Source organism: Barbus barbus (assembly GCF_936440315.1).
Source record: "Barbus barbus genome assembly, chromosome: 38".
In the NCBI taxonomy this organism is placed as follows: domain Eukaryota; kingdom Metazoa; phylum Chordata; class Actinopteri; order Cypriniformes; family Cyprinidae; genus Barbus; species Barbus barbus.
The window spans coordinates 16,193,051-16,213,821 of record NC_136716.1 but is presented as its reverse complement, the minus strand read 5'-3'; the positions used below and the strand labels follow the sequence as shown (position 1 = coordinate 16,213,821).

Genomic DNA, 20,771 nt, shown 5'->3' with positions numbered 1-20,771 from the left:
GAATTAACTTGCGCTAGTCTACGGATGCGTGTGTGACCGCTGCACATACTAGGCGCTTCAGATCAAATCCTCAGCAATCTAACAGCGCTCGTCAATGTCAAAATGACTGAGGCGCAATAATAAATATATGAGAATGAGAAGCTGACGCCCACATTTGGCCCGACAGTGGAAACGCGGCTAATGTTTGCCTACAAAACCACCTCTGGCTCTGCACCACTTTACCTAAATTCATTACTTCTGACTTATGTGCCCTCTAGAAGCTTACGTTCTGCAAGTGAACGTCACTTTATTGTGCCATCCCAAAGAGACACAAAATCACTTTCACGGACTTTTAAATTAAATGTTCCCTCGTGGTGAAATGACCTGCCCAACTCAATCTGAGCAGTCCTTAACCATTTTCTAGAATCGGCTAAAAACACATCTCTTCCATCTTTATTTGACCCTCTAACTCTAGCACTCTCTATTCTAAATCTATTTAAAAATCTTTTTGTATTCTATTTGTTTTCTTTTTATTTATTATACAATTGAAAGCAAAAAAGGCCTCTAACACTAGATTGCTCTATTCTTTTTCTATTCTATCGGTTTTCTTTTTATTTATTATGTAATTTTAAAAAACAAACAGACCTTGTTACGTGTACTGCGTTAAGCTAACTGACACTTGTTATAGCACTTGCATATCATTGTTCTATTGTTGATTTGGATTGCTTCCATTGTCTTCATTTGTAAGTCGCTTTGGATAAAAGCGTCCGCTATATCTAGTGCTGCAAACTACAATTTTTTTTTTTCTCAAATATGGCCATTTTGAGAATGAGAGAGAGATGTCAAACAATGAAGCTACAATTATTAAATTAACTACAATTAACTTCATTGTTTGTAATCTCTACAAACAATGAAGCTGAGTTTAGTTACTTAAAAAAAAACTGCGATTTTACCCCCTCGTTGCTGAGAAATATAATGTAGCAATTCAGTATCGATTAATAAGAGTCACGTGGCAGCACTGACAAGAAGTTTATGAGCTTCTGAGTGTTACTTTTTGAATGTAATGATCTCCAATCTCTGTGTGCAAGTGGTGTGTGCGCGCGCGCATCAATTAAAGCAGCGCATTAATATAGACCCTTTTTCTGTTAGTAAACAGTGACGTTTTCTGTGGGCGGAGCTTAGCTGGAGGCAGAAAGATTCCCCTGACCGCTTCATTAACGCTAGCTATGAAGTGCATTTGCTTGGTTTTTTAACAATAACTGGAGAAAATCCGATTTTACCTGCATATGTAAGGTCACTCGCTGTCCGGGACCGCGATTGTTATTTGAAATGGTTAACTTTAACAGACGTAACCAGATGGCTGATCCGCACACGCTTTTACTCAAAGGATGGACGATCTGACAGGATTCCCTCCGGTTGAGTGACTCGCATCTAACTTGTATAGTAAAGACAAACTCACAGTGTCTATCTAGTCATGAAGATGTACTGTATGTATATATATAAATTCAATTTCAATTTCAGCAGGCAATTCCAGCCACAATTAATCACAACAATGTATATACAATTACATATGATTAAGCATATAAATCGTCAGTTTGTTGTTTTACACACATGCACGCAGACATTATTTCATACATGACAATCGTGAGATGCATAAGAAATCTTTAGATGGACTCATAACAACAAAAAACAATACTTTATTGAACCTTTCTGAGAAGAAGTGTGCGCTGCAAAAGCGTGCATTTTTGACGATCGTTTCTGTCCAGTCCACTCATTTTATCACGTTTAACCACAGCTGTCGTCGGTTTTTGTCTGGCAGTGGCAGCAGGTAAAGCGATAACATTTTAAATTGGAGCCCGTACTATGTCGATTCTGGCACCCAACATCACAACAAGACAATATTTTAAGCTCCTTATGTAACCGAATATGCGCTGGTTTGAATTGGCCGCCTCCAGTTTTCCCTCCAGCTGGCGCTGTGACGTAATCGTGACGTCGACAAAAAGGGTCTATAGAACGGTGATTAATTTGAATGGTTTTAACACACACACACACAATGGTGTTCAGTACGGTCACGCTGTATATCTGAATCTTTACGGGGGGGGGGACGATGAAAGAAATTAGTATTATTAGTCATTACGATGAAAGAAAGTTCACACAGAATCACAGATCATTTCCATACAACAATGGTTCATAGGGACCACAGCTGTTAAGCTCAATGACAAAAAAAGCAGCAAACAAGCATAAAAGTGGTCCGTAACAAGTCTTCTAACAAAAAGACAATGGAAGTCAATGGCTACCAAAACAATTTGGTTACCAACATTCTTCAAAATATCTTCTTCAACAGAAGAAAGTCATACAGGTTTGGAATGACAGGGTTGTAAGTAAGTGGGCTGAACAAATTGTTAAAATAGTTCTATAATTATTAATGCACTCATCTGATTCTTCTGAAGTGGTTCTTGAGTCAACAGCTCACTAGGGCAAAATTATACTTGCATTTTGTTCTCTCTACAGACTGTTTAATAATTGTGTGTTACATAAAAATAGGTTAGGAACAACACAAGGATGAGTAATTAATGCCAAATTAATTTTTGACTGAACTATCCCTTTAAATGTAGTCCAAGTCATAAAAACCTATCCAGAATTACACAGCTTTGACTTAAATCACAAAGATACCATTCTTCCTCAAAATAACATTGAGAACCCAAAATTGGCATGTAGCAGAGAATATTTTCCCTGGAGAAATCCCCATTAAATATCCAAAGAGGAAACAACGTGTGTAGGAAGACAGCGAGGGAGATTAAGTGAGTGGAGGAATGAGAGAAGGAAAGAAAAGAGGTTACTTTGGCAATCGGACCAGGTGATAAAACAGCAGACATGCTCGATGGACAGCATATAAAAAATGTTTGTTATTTATCAGTCAGCTTGAGTGAAATGAAAGAACAGTCTGCCCTGCTTTACGCCGCTCTGTATATGGGAAACCGATTCAAGCATATCCTTGGGGTGACATAATTTATTGAAATAAAATTCAGATGACTTTAAATATGTATAACAAACACATCATGAGCAGGGCTTACTGAGAGTACATTGGGGATTATATGTAGAGTGACGTTGGCGCTCTTTTCAGCAGATGTCCCGAATGACTAAGAAATAAAGCGGCTGCGATAAGAGAGATGATTCGTGCCGTTTTATGTCACTCAATGTACCCAGTTTAAACACGAGTATAATATTCTGCAATCCCTGGGCAGCTTGAACAAAATAACTGAGATGACAGAGGCTTGCTATCGCCGCCTCTGCTGTCGAAGATGATTGTGGTTCCTTTAACTTGTGCATTTCAATGGCCCATGGAAACTCTGACATGCACTCTTTTCTCTGTCCAAAAAAAGAGGGAGATATTCAGAAGATTTATGTTTTATCCTTTTCCAATGATATGAGTCAAGCTGCGGATACTATCTTTTTTAGCCAGTGTTCTTATGAGCATAACAACAATGTATTCTACTGACCCGGTCAGGCCAATAATTTTTCCTTGACTAGCGACATTTTCACTGACCCCAAAGCAAAAATGAAAAAAAAAAAAAAAATCTTATTTTTTTCAGCCAACCAATTTTTCTGTTAGAAGCTAAACAACAATAAATCTGCAAAGATAATTAAGATAATTGTATATTATACAGCTATAATGCAACTATCAAACAGGCATATATTCATAAACAAGATGACATAAACCCAAAACATCAACAGTCAAAAAACTATAGAATGTCAGATTTTAGTATTGGGGATTCAACACAGATGTTTTACCAGCTAAGAAGTTCAGCACTTTTAGAGTTTCCCTCTATCTGATGTGAGCATAAGTATTGGGACAGTTTCCTCACAGGTCTTTCTAAGTGATCAGCTGTGTCCTGTTGTGTTAATTCTTCAGATATTAAAAACAGGGAATGTGTCGTATCAGTTATATCCATTACTTCTGCATTCTGAATCTTCCATTCGATGATGACACACACAAACCAGGATGAAGATGAGGGAGCTGACTTTGAGAGAAAAGCAAGCAATTTGGATGCTAAAAGAAAAGAGGAAGTCAGTTAGAGCTATAGCAAAAACAAAGGGCATGGAGAAATCAAGAGTTTGGAAACCACCAGCAACCTGATCGGCTGAGAAAACAACAGTAGTTGATGACAGACAAATCCTAAAAGCTGTGAAAATGAATCCTAAAAGACGTGTCTGTAAAATCACCAACAACTTCCCGAAAGCTGGGGGGATGCTCTGACAATTTACTGTCCTCAGGAGACTTTGACACAGAATTACAGATGCTACACAGCGAGATGCAAACCTCTGACCAGCACCAAAAATAGAAAGTCAAGATTAGAGTTTGCAAAAAAGCACAAAGGTGAGCGAGAAGAGTTTTGGAACTGTGTTTATGGACCGATGAGACAGAGATGAACTTTTATCTAAGTGATGGGAAAGCAAAAATGTGGAGAAAAAAAGGGAACTGCAATGATCCCAAGCATACAGCCTCATCTGTAAAGCATGGTGGAGGTGGTGTCATGGCATGGGCATGCATGGCTGCCTCTGGAACAGGCCCTCTCAACTTTACTGATGACTTAATGTATGATGACAGTAGCAGAATGAGTTTGGAAGGGTACAAAACCATCTTGCCTACAAATATTCAAGAAAATGCCACCAGATTCATTGGGAAGTGCTTCATATTGCATCAGGACAATGACCTAAAACACCCTGCCAGTTCAGTCAAGGAATTTATAAGGGCAAAGAAATGGAAAGTCTTAGATTGCCCAAGTCAATCTCCAGATTTAAATCTGATTTAACATGAATTTCACCAGCTGGAGAGGAGAGTAAAGGCAGAAACTCCCCAAAACAAGCAACAACTGGAATTGGCTGCATTAAAGGCTGGGAAAAGCATTTCAAAGGATGAGACCAAGTGTCTGGTGATGTCAACTAAATAATAGCTTTTAATCTTTTATATATGCCTTATGTTCAACTGTCCCAATACTTATGCTCACACCAATGAGTGGGATGAACTCTAAAAGTGCTGTTCTTTTTATTTGGTAAAACATGTATGTGTTGAAACGCTAATAATAAAATGTGACATTCTGTAGTTTTGTCTCATATTCATCTTTTAATCATATTTGCAAATGTCTTGACTCCACAGCCAACAGAGCAATTTTGTCTTTACTCTTCTAATACTTTTGGAGGGCACTATATATATACATATAAAAGGAATAATTAAAAAATAGGGAACAAAAAAATAATTAAATCAATACATAATTAAACTGTAGAGGTACAATTAATTTTTATTGCTGTGAAGAAGTATTATTCATGTATTTATACAAAAATAATAAATCGCAGGGAATTCACATTTTTTGTGTTTGAATATTAAATGAAATAATATTAATCATGCATAATATGTCTGATTGTTGCAGTATAATGCTTTTTTTATCAATGTCAAATGTAAAAAAGAAAAATCTGCTCTGCATATTGGTCATCAGAACACTTAAATATATATATAAAAAAATAATAATAATCTGTATCATATCTGTCCTAAAAACACAATATGAAAACAATGACAGATATCTAACATCTCTAGACAGAACTGATGGAATAAATGCAGCTCTAGTCCAAATGTGGAACTGAGACTAATTTATTATTTGCTCAGATACTCATATCTTGTCCTGTCTACAATTAACTGATTGTGCTTTAGTTTCTCTTGCTGTGTACTGTGTAACATGGACTACAGCTGGTCATTGCTAAACTTCCATTCTGGGTCATGTGACCTAGTCTGGAACCAGGATGGAATTTGTTACTGACCCCTCCTTAAACCAACCCTCCCCCTAACATACACACACTTTGACACGTGCATGTGTGTACGCACAAACACAAACCCACAGAGACACGCAACTGAAGCTAGGTGGAGAACATGCACGCTGAGGCACCATGGGTGTGTATCCACCTCTGCCATTCCAGAGACAGTCTTATATATAAACAATACAAACAGACTGGGAAAGAGGAGGAGAGGAAGATACAAAGATAAATAGCAAGAGAACAAGACAGCGGAGGAGAGGAAAGGTAGCGTCCAGCTCGGGCAGCTGTGTGCTATTACTGCTCTCCCCACCCCTCCTCCCGCGGCAGGAAATGAGCAATCATTTAGTAGTGACAGGTACACGCCGAACCACAGCATCTCTCCCCTAAAACCCTGAGAATACTGCAAAACAGCCGGCCAGCATTAACCCTACAGACCACCACACGTCAGCGTCTGCCTGAGTCAGATACACGTGTTTATTTCTTGTGTTTAACAGAGAAAGACTGGAGAGAACTTGTTGAAAATGCACTAGCTCAACGGTTCCCAAACTTTGAAACCCAAGTACAATCTTCAGTCAGATCAGAACAAGTACCATCCAGTCACAACAATGTTTGCACTTTTGGGTTAACCTTTCTAAACCAAATTACAAACCTGTGTAGTCAGGTTCTGGGATGTAACACTGTACATTTGTAAACCCTAGGTTAATTGTATTATTTGCATATTTATGAGGTCAATAACATTGATTGGACAAACACAGCTTGTGTCAGACATGTGACCTGTTCTAAGAACTGCTTGTCCATCTCTGAAAATGTCATCATGTGGTAAGAAAAACATGTACTTAATTAATCCTGTCAAACTATTAATCACGATTAATCACATCCAAAATAAAAGTTTTTGTTTGCATAATATATGTGTGTTCTGTGTGTATTTATTTTGTATATATAAATACACACACATACAGTATATATTTTGAAAATATTTACATGTATTTGCATGTCTATATTTATATTACAAATAAATATTTAAAATGTGCGTGTGTTTATATATACATAATTATACACAGTACACATACATATATTATGTAAACAAAAAACGTTTATTTTGGATGCGATTAATCGCAATTAATCATTTGACAGCACTAATTTTTATATATTTTAAAATGTAATTTATTCCTGTGATGGCCATGCTGAATTGTCAGCAGCTATTTCTCCAGTCTAGTGTCACATGATCCTTCAGAAATCATGTTAAAATGGTGCTTGAGAAAAATGTCTTATTATTATCGTTTTCGAAAACAGTTGTGCTGCTTAATATTTTTGTGGAAATCATGATACATTATAGAAAGCTAAAAATAATAGTTTGTATTTGAAATAGAAATTCACTTGAAATATAATTTACTGTAACTTTTGATTATTTTAATGCATCCCTGCTGAATAACAGTATTAAAGGGGTAGTTCTCCCAAAAATGAAAAATCTGTCATTAATGTGGTATGCATGCATGGTACTCTCATAAAAGCGCATCGAAGACTGACACGGAAGAGAAGAAATTGTTGAACAAAGTAATTATTTTTGCTTACTTTGCGTGCAAAATCTATCCTTTCTGGGCCTTGAACGTGTCAGTTGCATTTCTGTCTATGCAAGGTCAGAAAGCACTCGGATTTCCTCAAAAATCTCAATTTGTGTTTTGAAGATGAATGAAGGTCTTGCGGGTTTGGGCGACATGACGGCGAGTATGACAGAATTTTCATTTTTAGGAGCACTTTACCTTTAATTTCTACCAGCTGGAGATTCACTGCGTTCCAGTTTGAGACTCGTTGTTCGTTTGTTCTGTGTTTTTGAGGGATGACGACTAGGTCCAAGTCCCCAGTTGACTGCGCCAGGTCTGGAATGAATGACTTTACACACAACTGGCGAGCAAGCTGAGCTTTACTGAAAACAGCTTAACAGCTTACAACCATACAGCGTTTCCAATAGTGCAATGACATGATGAACAATCACTCTGAGATTGTCACTTCCAGGTGAACATCGAAAAAGAGAACAGGCGGTAACAAAAAGTTAAATAAGACCCACACAAATGCATTTTAATAATGTAGCTGGCAGAGAGCATTCAGACAGAAAAGGTAGCCTGCCGGTTATTCATGCATGCGCCTGATGCAGAGCGACATAAATGTCCTCATTACAACAGTCATGTTGCCTCGAAACAGCCTGTGCAGACTGAACTTCATAATAAATAGGGAAAAATGTGTTTAATGCTGGAGGAATTGTACATTCATTCATCCGAGTTTTGCACAGAATGCCTTTAGGTCTCATGGATGATCAATTTTAGATCCGTTCACATGCTGCCTAAACCCTTATAAACAAGATCCAGTTGTAGTCAAGTCTGGTTTTAACTGCATTACTTTGTTTTATATCACATGCACCATTAGAAATGGATATTATGACCTTAAAATTGGTTCACTGTCTTCAATACATCTACATAAAAGTGTTTTAGCTTAATTTAAATGCTCTTAGTATAACTTGAATAGTAAAATATTTAGGCCTAAAATATAAGAAAAAGGCCAAACGACAAGGCCAAAGTACAAACGAAATGCAATTAAACAAGTGCTCTTAATCATTACTGAATGGGCTAATGTGCTAGACCACCAGCTTGGCAAATCACTCCGATTACAAAGTAGTTCTAGTCAGCACTTCAGGTACCGCATACTGCAACAATTCCTCAGACATGCTGAATTCAGCACTGTAAACCTTATTTCACTGGAGAGCAAGAGACGGGTCTATCTGCAAACAGAACAAAAATAAACAAAATCTGCTTCCATATCGTTTGGTCTGTAACAGACTACTCCCTCAGGCTCGGAAACCTCATCTTGAGGGACAATCAGGCCATCGAGCACAGTACAACGGTCTTATTAGAGCTGTATATGCTTGCATTTATTCTCCTGGAACAGTCACAACATAACCTTACACCTAAATTGTCTTTGGCATGAAAGTCTCTATGTTTTGATCATTTAAAACATTTCTGGACCAATGGGACAGTTTGTTACTTCACCAATTTTTTAAGTGTGTGTAGTTGCATGGGTTGAGTAAAGGAAAGTGTCTATAAACTATCAAGACAAATAATTCCCAGCCAAAGAAATTGATTATGCCCTTCGCATTGTTGGATAGGGCTGATGATGAATTAATTCTAATCAATCAATCAACCAAATTAGCTAAATAAATAAATAAATAACAATTACAAAATAAAATAATTACATAAATATAAATAATTAAAATGTAATTACATTTAAATAGAAACAATATATAAGCTAATAAGTATATATAATATTTCAAAAATAATAAATAAATACATTTTCTGCTTTTATCTTGGCAACAAAATCAGCAGAATTCTATGTAATAATGTGTCAAACTAAGCTGAGATTACAACACTTTTACTGGTAGCTAAATGCATTATAAAACATGTTATATTTACAAAACAAATGCATTAGGGATGTGGAATAAACAAACCTTTCTGTAGACTATTGTATACATATTTATTGTGTATGGGCCTCATATGATGGATTCAGATGCACATATTCATCACATGCTCTTCATTCACAATGAAACTCTATAGCCCATAAGCCCATATTGTCTTTCTCTCTGTCATACATGCACACACATAACCCTACTGGGTTCTTCTGAGTATTTAACATGCGTTTATGTAATGATAAGCGTCATTTTGAAAAAGCATCTTGTTGCATCATACACCATCTCTTCAGGCCTCACCCGTGCCCTATAGGTAATGGCAAAAATCTCCCCCACAACGGAAACTTTCAATCAATTTAATGTGGAGAAGTTGGACCACGAGTTAAAGAGATCCATCATTGGGGAGAAGAACAGCATTTCACAACCATTAAATGACGTTACATATCTTTGAGTGATCACAGAAACAGCTCTTCCTTACAGTGCACTGATAGGTGGCTGAGGGAACAGAAGTAGGATCAAACTATGGTATTTCCTCTCTTTTAGATCTCTTCAGGTTTCGTAACCCCATGTCACATGTGCATGAGTCTGCATAGGTTTGCGGCAGTAACGATTTACGTGTGGTTTGGGCTCAAGTCTTCTGAAGTTAAGGAAGGCTTGAGACGGTACTCAGTCCACCACAAAACCACAGTAGGAACAAGTGAGTCACAGGTGGACCAGGGGAAGGAATGAGTGAGATGGAGAGACGGGGACAGACGATGACTACAAAAGAAAACATCATGTTGAATGGTACAAACATGAGAAATGGGAGAAACAGAGTTGTTTGTGTCCAAGGAATTTTGGAGTGTTTGAAAAACAAGGGCATGCCACATCAAATTAATTAGAGATTTGAATCATATAGAACAGATCCTGACACGGACAAAGAGTACCAGTGGGAACCGTCATTAAGGTGTTACACTGTTTCCTTTCATTCACTTGAGTAACACTGAAAGCACCTATAAACTAAACAGCACTTCCTTTCTGGCATCCGATTGTCATCCCAAACGGGTAAGACTGATTTTCACTTGAAGGAGGTCAAAATGTCAGAACAATATTGTTATATAAAACAAATAGTTGTGTCTTTTATTTAGTATTGGAGCAACTCAAGCCAATTTCCTATAAGAGTTGAGCAACAAGGATTCTCAAATGAGCCGTATAAAGACATTTTGACTTTCCCCCAACACAGTTCTGGCTGTTTACCTGCATGTTAAAGTACAATCATCTCTGGCAAGCATCACTATTGTGCAAGATACTTATACACTAGCTGGGAAGGTGGGCCCAGATGTGTGCAATCAACAAAAGGATTGATTTATCTGATCAAGTTCCATATGCAACTAATCATTCACTTTTGAAAGAGAGAAAGAGAGCGAAGGAGAGAAAGACAGACAGATGGCTTGTGGCTGACTGAAAAGTGCACATTTGTGGAGATTCTGCTTTTTATTTAACATTAATACCTAAATGTCAGTGTTCACCATACAGCAAAATAATTACATTTTAAAATATATTCAAACAAGGAACAGTTCTTTTAAATAATATTTCATATTACTGTTTTACTGCATTTTTGATTAAGGGTGTATTCACACCTCTCTTGTTTGGTTCGATTGAATCGAACTCAAGTTCGTTTCCCCCCTTGGTGCGGATCTTCTGGGCAGGTGTGAATACAGCAATTGCACTCGGGTGCAGAGCAAACAACCGTACCGAGACCCAGCTGAAGAGGTGGTCTCGGTCCGCTTCCAAACGAACTCTGGTATGATTGAATGGATTAACCAATAAATGGATGACCTTAAGCACACGTGTGATTTTGTTTACAGTTCCTGGTTCACTTGCAAAAAGGGCAGTGTGAAAGCGAATCACACCAAACCAACAACAACAAAAAAATATCAACATTATATTTGGTCCAAACTAAAGCAAGTGAACTTGCAGCCTTTCCTGGTGTGAATACACCATAAAATATCCTTGGTGAGAGAGATGAGACTGTTTTGCAAAAAAAATAAAAATACTGACCCCAAACATTTTAACAGTACTAATGTATTGGTATTTTTATCTCATACATCTAAAAACAAAAATAACAATACACATGGTACCAATGTCAGCATTGTTGAGCCCTAGAATCAAAATGACACTTTCTAATTTGTTTCGTCTCACTGATCCAAATTGGAGTTTGACTCTACTTCCTCCCCCCTGTGGGTCTGAACATCAGTGCATTAAATTTGAGCACCACCATGAGTACTGGCAGCAGATGTTTATGACAACAGAAGGTAACTAGAATGAGAAGACACAAATTTCACTGTAATATAGGCATTCACTTAAGTATTTGTCCCTTTGTGGATTTGCCATAATAATATCACACACACAAAATGACATTTGCCAGCCACAAATGCATTGCAAGATATGCTTCAAGATAGGCATTACTTCCTTGAAGACAGTAGCTATGAGAAATGCAATAAACTACAATATATATGTCTGACCAGGAGTATGCAAATGAAAGTGAATTGGAAAGACACCATCCCCACTGTGAAGCATGGTGATGGCAGTATCATGCTGTGGGGATGCGTCTCTACATCAGGCCCTGGAGGGCTCGTGAGGTGGATGGGTGAAATAAATGTACCAAAACAGAGAAATCCTGGAGAAAAAAACCTGACGGAGTATGCAAAACACCTGCGACTTGGAAGAAGATTTGTTATCCAGCAAGACAATGACCCAAAGCATAAAGCCAGTGCTACACAGGGATGGCTTAGAAACAACAATGTTAATATCCTGGAGTGGCCAAATCCACAGTCCAGATCTCAAGCCAACTGAGAATTTATGAGCGTGCTTGAAAAAGCCTGTCCACTCATGATCTCCATGCAACCAGACAAATCCAGAATAGTTTTACAAAGAAGAATTGGGGAAAAATTAAAATGGCCAGATGTGGAAACAGATAGAGAGGCGCAGTATACATACAAACTCAAGGCTCAAGCGGACTCAGATGTGTTTCACGTCAAACAAACTAAATTCAGACAGCGAAAATGGACTGAGATCTGCCCCCAGACCTCCTTAAAGTTAATGATTTCATTAGCACCCTGACAACAAAAGAATTTCTTAAAGTTTCCTACATGCTGCGGTGAGATGCAATACAGCAGCAAATGAAACATTCACTAGTCCATTACCACAGCCACTCTGCCCTCAGTCCAATGCCACCACATTCATAATTCACACTTTTATGCACTTTTCTAGTTCAAGGTGTTGGCTTTTTTTGAATACAAAGGTGAGTTTCTGCTGCACAGACATTCTAGTATAAGCTGCGGTCTTGTCACTTCAGTTTAATCAATGTACTCTTAACTATCTCAACTACTGGCCATGATTAGCGAGGTGCTTCCCTTTACTGATAATAAGGATGAAGATGATGAGAAAGAGAACTATTCAATGTAAATGAGTCACTATACTTTGAGTAAGTACAGAAATTATTGATTCAAAAATGTTTGCTTTTAAATACTGTTCTTATGTATAAATACCTTTCTTTAACACAAAAAACATAAGTATAACATAAGTGATGTCAAAATGATGCAAATATCACAATTTTTGGACCAAAGCACAAATACAGACATTGGCACTAAATTCCAAATGTCTTCACAGGTGCAAAAGGGCTTAATTTAGCCAAAATAATCTTTCATTAATTACTCATCATCATGTGGTCCCAAACATGCCTTTATTTCTTACTTGGAAATTATGATTGAAGTTTAAAAAAAGTAAAAGAGGAAACAAATAAATCATAAATTTGGTCAGTAGTTTGCTTCAAAAAAAACAATTCCTAGACTACCGTTCAAAGGTTTGTGGTCGGGTTTTAAAAAAGAAGTTTCTTATGCTCACCAAGGCTGCATAGTTTATAAAAAAAGAAATACAGTAACACAGTAAACTGTTTTCTATTTTAGTGTCACATGATCTTTTAGAAATCATAATATGATGATCTGGTGCTCAAGAAACATTTCTTATCCATATTAAATCAGTTGTGTTTAGTATGTTTCTGAAAACCATAATACATTTTCTTAGGATTTGATGAATAGAAACATTTCTTACCATAATAAATTCTTAAAAGTATTGAAATCTTTCTGACCCCAATCTTTTGAACCGTAGTGTATTGCAGTGATTACATTTTTCTTTTAGCTATCTATCCATAAAAGCATGAAGAGTATTTTTGGCTTGCTCAGGTGTAGAAACTATCGGTTGATTGCTGTAACTATCGGTTATCGGCAAAAATCCATGCCGATAGTTTTCCGGGTTGCCTCCGTTGCTGGAGCGGCTGAGAAGGGTCTGCTGTCATTATACAGTGCGAGAGTGGCCTCTAGAGGCGGAAATCATTGACACCTCGCTATTTGTTTAGACACGTGATACTGCACGCTGAACAGAGCAGGAAACTTCAGATGTGGATTTAAATGCAGCCGACAGAAAATCCTGCCGCACCACAGAGCGCCGAACTAGTAGTAGTAATAATAATAATTATTATTATTACTACTACTACTATTAGTATGGTTCAGTACTGTTTTTTTTTAATAAAGCATTATTTTAGTTTTTGTTAAGTATCCATTTTAAAAAACTATTGGTTAATTAATCGGTATCGGCCAGTGTGGTCCAACCTAGCTATCGGTATCGGCAAAGGCAAAATCCACTATCGGTCGACCTCTAGTCAGGTTTGTGTCTAAAACTACAAAAAAAATAAGTATTTTGCACTTGAATGCACTCCATAGCCTGTAAAATAAACAAGAAACCACGAGGTTTCGCCACACATTGCTGTATGACCTCTTTGGATTCTGCATATATCAGATAATGGTGGAAATTCTGAATCTTGTGATCGGAGCAAACCTGGTCCCCTTGAACAAAGAAATGAATTACTCATAAAATATGCACGGCTCCATGTTCATGTTTACTTTGGCCAAACGTCACACCTTGCCGTGAAGCTCTGAGCTGTTACAACAAAGACATTTGTTCTGCATCTGCTCAGAACAATCCCAGTAATTACAGAGCAGTTTCTTCCGCAGTTTTGATCCCTAATTGTGGAAAGCCTTATTTCTGACCACACACGAGAACCGTGCAGATAGGTGAACGCTCTCCTGAGAGTAATCACTATAAAGTCACCGACCAAGAAGTTGAAGGAGAGTTTAAGATAGTTAGCGTTTCCTGGCCGGGTTTGTGTGTATGGGATAAATGTTGTATGTGTGCGCATGCAGTGATGTTGACATGGTTCTGATTGACCGGAAATGTTAAATAAGCATCTCTGCTATGAAAAGGGTCTCCCTCCCCCTCTCTCTCACCACATGTGAAACCACACAACGTCATGACAACTGCCAAAATAAACCTCAGCATCTTCCAAAAGGAGAGCGTGTGTGTGCGCTTCCCTGCTGTGCAACACATCCATACAGCGGTGTATTTAATAACCTTTTGCAAAATCCCTGAAAGAATGTGTTCAGTGACACCACAGAAATGAATTTCAACTGCCAACATCTACACCATAACCATCAGAAGATTCTCAGCGATCCCCTAAATTTCTCTCAAGAAGTTTTAAATTTAAAATCAAATATTTTGATGAGAAAAAAACCTTACTTGAGCAGAAACGGCTTTTCTCAACTCCTGTATTAAGGTTAACCCTTTCTAAACGTTTGAAAGCACTATGCCAATATTTTTCAGTAGCATATTGTGTCATGTTACACTGTTATTATGAATTTCTGGTCATATCTTTAACGCTTCAGCTATTAAAGTATAACTCAAAAGCTCTAAAAGGAACAATTCATCCAAAAATTAAACTTACGTCCAAATTTTGTGATTTTCTTTCTATCGTGGAACCAGACTGGCCAGACATTTCAATATAATGAAAACGAATAAGGACTGGGGCTTTCAAATAGGGATGCATCGATCCGATACTCAGGATCGGTATCGGCTCCGATACAGTCATTCTCTTCGGATCGGGTATCGGTCAGACGAGACCGATCCAAATCCGATATGGTGCGTATACTATTCTGTATTATTTTTGAGCCCCACGAAAGGCACAAAAACAAGCACCATAAAGCTTTCATGCACTATATTTCAAGTGTTCTGAAGCTGTTCCATAGTTTAATCTGAAGTACAGATTAATATTTAAATCGTTAAATTCAAGTTCATGTAAACTCCTCCTATCTTTTGCTGCGGAATTATCCACTAACCTAGTTTATAAAAGTATTTTTGTCATAGATTATGATTCTATATTTTTTTCATTTGTTATTTTTCATTAAAATGAAGTTATCTATATGTAGTAGATTGTGTTTAACACAAAAATGAGTGATGATCAGGTCAACACAGAGAAGTATAGAAATTCTACATTGATTTTTTTTTTTTAAACTGCACCGGTATCGGATTGGATCGGTATCGGCAGATACTCAGAACTTTCGGGATCGGATCGGTTCTGAAAAAATCGTTGCACCCCTACTTTCAAGCTTCTTCCCCCAGGCCATCAGGCTCCTAAACTCTAACTCTGTGTCATAAAATCACTTGACTCCATGTTAATATCACTATATCAATAAGCTATTCATAATTTTTTCTACCTCATATGCTGCTATTTAAATACCCTGAACAACTTTTTTGCACATTCTTTTGCACATTCCTGTTATATTACTATTTATGTCAACAACATACTGACCTGCACATTTATATTTATTTTTATCTTTTATTTTATTTTTTTTCTACTTTTATTTTTCTTAATATTTGTCTACACAATTGCACTGTCCTTGGAGCGGACCTGACTTACATTTCACTGCTGGTTATACTCTGTATAATTGTGTATGTGACGAATAAAAATCTTGAATCAAGCTTTAAAAAGGATGCAAAACACCATCAAAGTTGTCCATACAGCCAAAACATTATATTCCAAATCTTAATAAGCCATACAGCAATTTTTTGTGATGAACAGATTGAAATTTATCTGCCGTCAAATGCATTATGTCTTTCAAAAACATGCCTTTCTATACTGTAGTAACAAATTCATCCTTTGTACAATTACATTTTACTATTCTTGTCTCTAACTTATGGCTCGTTTCCACTGAGCAGTACGGTTCGGTACAGTACGGTATGCAATTATGTCCGTTTCCATTGTCAGAAGTTGTGAATGGTACCAAAATAGTGAACTGTACCATAACACATTTTTGGTACCCTTTGCATGCATTTATGAATTTAACAAATTGTTTGAGAAAATTTTCCTGACACTGCTACTCATTCAGCAAACCTTGCCATTATAAATATAAGGATGTTCGACTGGAATACCTGGGACAAATTTCCAATCTAATGTCCAGAATGATTTGTAGCTTAACTGAGAAAATATTACTCTAACATTTGGAATCCAACATGGTTGATTTACTAGTTTGAAATGTCACTGGTCATGCATGTATATGTAAACAAACAACCACAGATTGGTAAATTTATTTATGATAGTCCAACTTTGATTTGTTGTTAGGTGAGCTAGGTCTATTTCACACTGTATGAAAAAGCATCACGTATTTCAGCAACAATAGGTTACATTACAATATTCCCAAGCAATGGCACTGCATAGCAGACGTGTATGGGTGAGTTGTGTTTTAGCTCTGAACCTATTTTTAAATTGTGAACCATACTAAACTTAGTGGAAAATACTTCGAAAAAAAACAAAAAAAACTACAATATTACTTTTTAACACAGTCCATAGAAATATAAGCTTACAAATTCACATATAGTAACATAATAAAGCAAACTGCTCACATATTGTTTGAAAAAGCATCTGTCTGGGTCAATGCAAGTTACATACAGTGACAGACACAAACAACACTTTCTTGCAGATACAGTGCTGGTGTGAAAGCTGTTGCAGTAACTGTTGAAACAGTGTGAAACTCTGAAACAGGCCTGACTTTCAAATTCATTTCAGTGCAAGCAATGTAAATCACCATTATATGAGTAAAGAGGACTTAGCTCCTCATTTAAAAGGTTGGCTTATGATATTTACAAACTGATAGCTAAGATCATACACTTACACACAATATTACATTATTACAAAGTCTAATTTGCATTAGGGAAGTAATATACACATCCAAAGCAAAGCAAATATTATGACCTACCTTCAAAACTACACAAAATGTGGGTGTAACACATACAAACAATCACAATAAGGTGAGTTACATTATCATTACGCAATTATTATCATTATATTTCCACAAGCAAGTTTATAGGAAAGTAAGCCATTGTATCTAACATTTCCCAATCCTTACTATTACTATTTATACTCATTCCATGCCATTATTACTAGCTTAAAGGGGAAATGTATAACAATACAGGTAAATGTCAACACTGATAGCACCTGTTGACAACCATGAATGTGAACTATCGTCTCAGAAACTGACATTCAGGGAAATTTCAGTTCCTCGTACACACTTAAAACAAAGATAGTACAATCATTTTTACAATTGCATGTCATGAGATAGCTAATAAAAGGAAGAAAACATCTCGCAGTGTAGTTAAGGAGATACACAATGTCTCTGCAATCACAAGACATACAGTTATGAAAATGCACTGATTGTCTATATGAATGTATCGGTGCTATTACTATTACTATACTATACAATGTCACTTTTAAACCGTTATTGCATGAGAACTGTGTTTACTATGCACAGAGATATGAATCCCGACATTGCGAATATGAACTTTGCAATGGTTTTAAGAACGTGTCGTTGCAGTTTCTGCGCTAAAGCTCTGTTTTTATGAAGTTTGATGCTCAGTGTTGTTTTATTCTGCATAAACACATCCTTGAAGGCCCTGGCCTGTGATCGCTCTGGTATTCCTATTGGCTGAAAAATAAAGTCGTAACACGACTGCATGGAGAGCCCATTGGGTTCCTCTTTTCTGCACGAAATAACAGAAATAAAGGAACATCTTGTGCCTCACCTTCCAGAAATGTCCTCCGGCTCGATCAGAGGACGCTTGGTTAATTTGGAGCATGCGCCACATGAAATAGGTGAGTAGATCGACACATCTTCATAACTGTTTCTCCACGGCCATTTTTGGGCGAGACCACAAATCCCAAACGGTGGCTGTTACAAAGTGGAAGTGACGGGTATTTATCGTAAACGCAATATAGAAAATCCGAAATCAGACATTTTAATACAAAATCAAATATTTTTGTTGTAAATCGTAATATTTAAGCAAAACACCATCTATATTTGCTTATAATCAAATAACAAATTTCCACATCCACCCCTTTTAAGAAAAATGGTACGGCTCAGGCAACACCGGTTTACTTCTGTGAATACAGCCAATCAGAGACGATTAAAATGTCACTCTCCAATCAGAGCACCGCCTATTTTATGACGAGTGTACAGTCAGCGTTTTTTATAAGATTCAAGGAACTGCGGGAAATCTGAGGCTGAGCCAGACGACGTCGTCCGTTTAACAGGGTGTATGCTGTAATCTTCTTCATGCATGTAAAGAGATATTGCACCTATACAATACCAATGCAATAAGACTAGCGCTATAGGTCTTAGCGGTTATAGACAGAGTTTTATATCTAGCCTACATATTAACTAACGTTACATGATTAGGCTATAATTAAACTAGAAACTAGATAAGATGAGATTGGAACTGCTGAGAGAGTGAAGGCATGCACAATAAAAGACTAGTGGCCGATTTATCTGTCTCACTCATCAGCTCTGCTCTCTGGTGTGTATAGCTCAGTTTGTTCTGTGTATGCACTGTAGACTAAGTGACATATCACTAAAAAATGAAAATACTGTTGCTGTTCCACTTATTGTGGCATAAAATGCATCCAAACTTCATTTTTCTATATAACAGTGCAGTGGGGTCCAAAATCTTTTTTTTTATTATTATTATTTTGCTTTTATAGTTTTAGTATTATTTATAATTTCAAATTTGTATTATAACAATTTTAATGAAAATGTGTTAAATTGCTAAATTAATATGAATTAAGAATTTCTTAGCATGCCTATTTGATTTATCTTCCTTTTGCTTTCATAACAGCATCACTCAAATAAGTTTACATGGTCAATGGCACTTTTTTTTACATGCATTAAATAATTTTATGCCATTATGTTTCTTCTAAAGCTAAACATTTTGATTTCAGTTTTTTTTTTTCAATGTGCTGATAAGCTGAAATGTTCAGAATATTTTTGTTTATTTATCTTTTAGTTTGTCATAGTCATGCATTAATGTTGCTGGCAGTATGTGAGAATGTGCATGTACACTCTCAGAAAAAAAAAGCTAAATTGTACCTTTAGGGGTACAATACCTTGTCATGCCTTAAGGGGTACATATTATTACTCTAACGTACTAATATGCACCCTTTAGGGGTAAAGAAGGTTGAAAGGTGTCCCTTTGAGGGTCCTTCCCCAGTGACAATCTGTTATACAATTTTGCACTTTTTTTATGATAGTATATGCATAATTTTTAGATAGAACTTTCCACTTCTTTCAAAATGTGAAGATATATATTTGTCCTTTTGGCTTTATTGGGACAGCAAGTGTAGAAAGGAAGCATTAGGAGAGGTAAAAGGGGAACAGAGTTTGGGAAAACCTTGAGTTGGAGACTTAAACTTGGGTTACCCTAAAGCACTGCTAAATATCAAAGCACTTACCACAAAGCTATGGCTCTGACTCAGGGTGAAACATAAACACTTATGTGCTTTAGATTAAAAAAAGCTATATATTTGAATAAATTACAAATTGTATTTATATAGGAGTGGCTCACGGTCACAGCCTTTTCCCTGTTTAAACACAGTAGGAGGTTTGTGAACAACATGTGGCCTTGCAAAAAAGAGAAAGACTTCTCCAGCATCTTCAAATTAGTGTTAACCCAATGTTTTATTGTGTGCCTTCATATGTCTAGCAAACAGACATATTTTCCATGAGCAATTTTGCCTTGTGCATTTTAAGCTGTACTGTATTGTTACTGACTAAACTTCATACAACCTTGAAATACTTGAACCTTAATGTAATTTCAGCAGTTACCTTCATTTTTCTTAACATCAGACTGAGAGAATGTGAGTTCCATAGTTCAAGGCTTAGACTGGACTATAAACATAGAGAGAATCAATGACACTCCTTCTGTTGTAAACAATAAAATGGACTCACCCGCCCTCATTCTACATCTCCTTAATAAATAGCAAAAAGCCAAAGGGCATCCAGATGGCAATAACCTGTGTTTACAAAAAGAAAAAACATCAGTAAGCATAAGATAAAAAGAAAAGGTTCTCTTACATTAGTTTGTTTACAGTCTCTCTCTCTTTTCCTCCTCCCTCTCTTGTCTCAGGCATATTTGTAATGGTTTATGGATGTCAGTTCTGTAACAGGAGCCATTTGAATGTTTTTGTCTGTGAAATCTGTTTTGGTCATTAGAAAGGCAGAGAAAAGGTGAGTAAGTGAATTGTTCCACTGGGGCCAGCAAGTGTGATGACCTGGCTGTTCATCAGCCGTCAAGCATAAAACCGAAAGCTTACGGGATTCTTTTTCACTCG

At 36.8% G+C, this 20,771-nt stretch overlaps 1 protein-coding gene across 8 annotated transcripts in view; it reads right to left on the bottom strand.

The window, feature by feature from the left end:
• Positions 1-18,315, bottom strand: part of LOC306857826 (zinc finger protein 438-like) — a 64,861-nt gene extending 46,546 nt beyond the window's left edge. For 4 of the 8 annotated variants that reach the window (XM_079398031.1, XM_079398022.1, XM_079398027.1 and 1 more), the window contains exon 1: positions 18,191-18,312. The gene's annotated coding sequence lies outside the window, so the exon portion shown is untranslated. Of the gene's footprint in view, positions 1-18,190 lie in introns of all 8 variants that reach the window. The other 4 variants (XM_079398024.1, XM_079398026.1, XM_079398029.1 and 1 more) reach the window with 2 other exon arrangements.
• Positions 18,316-20,771: the final 2,456 nt, after the last annotated feature.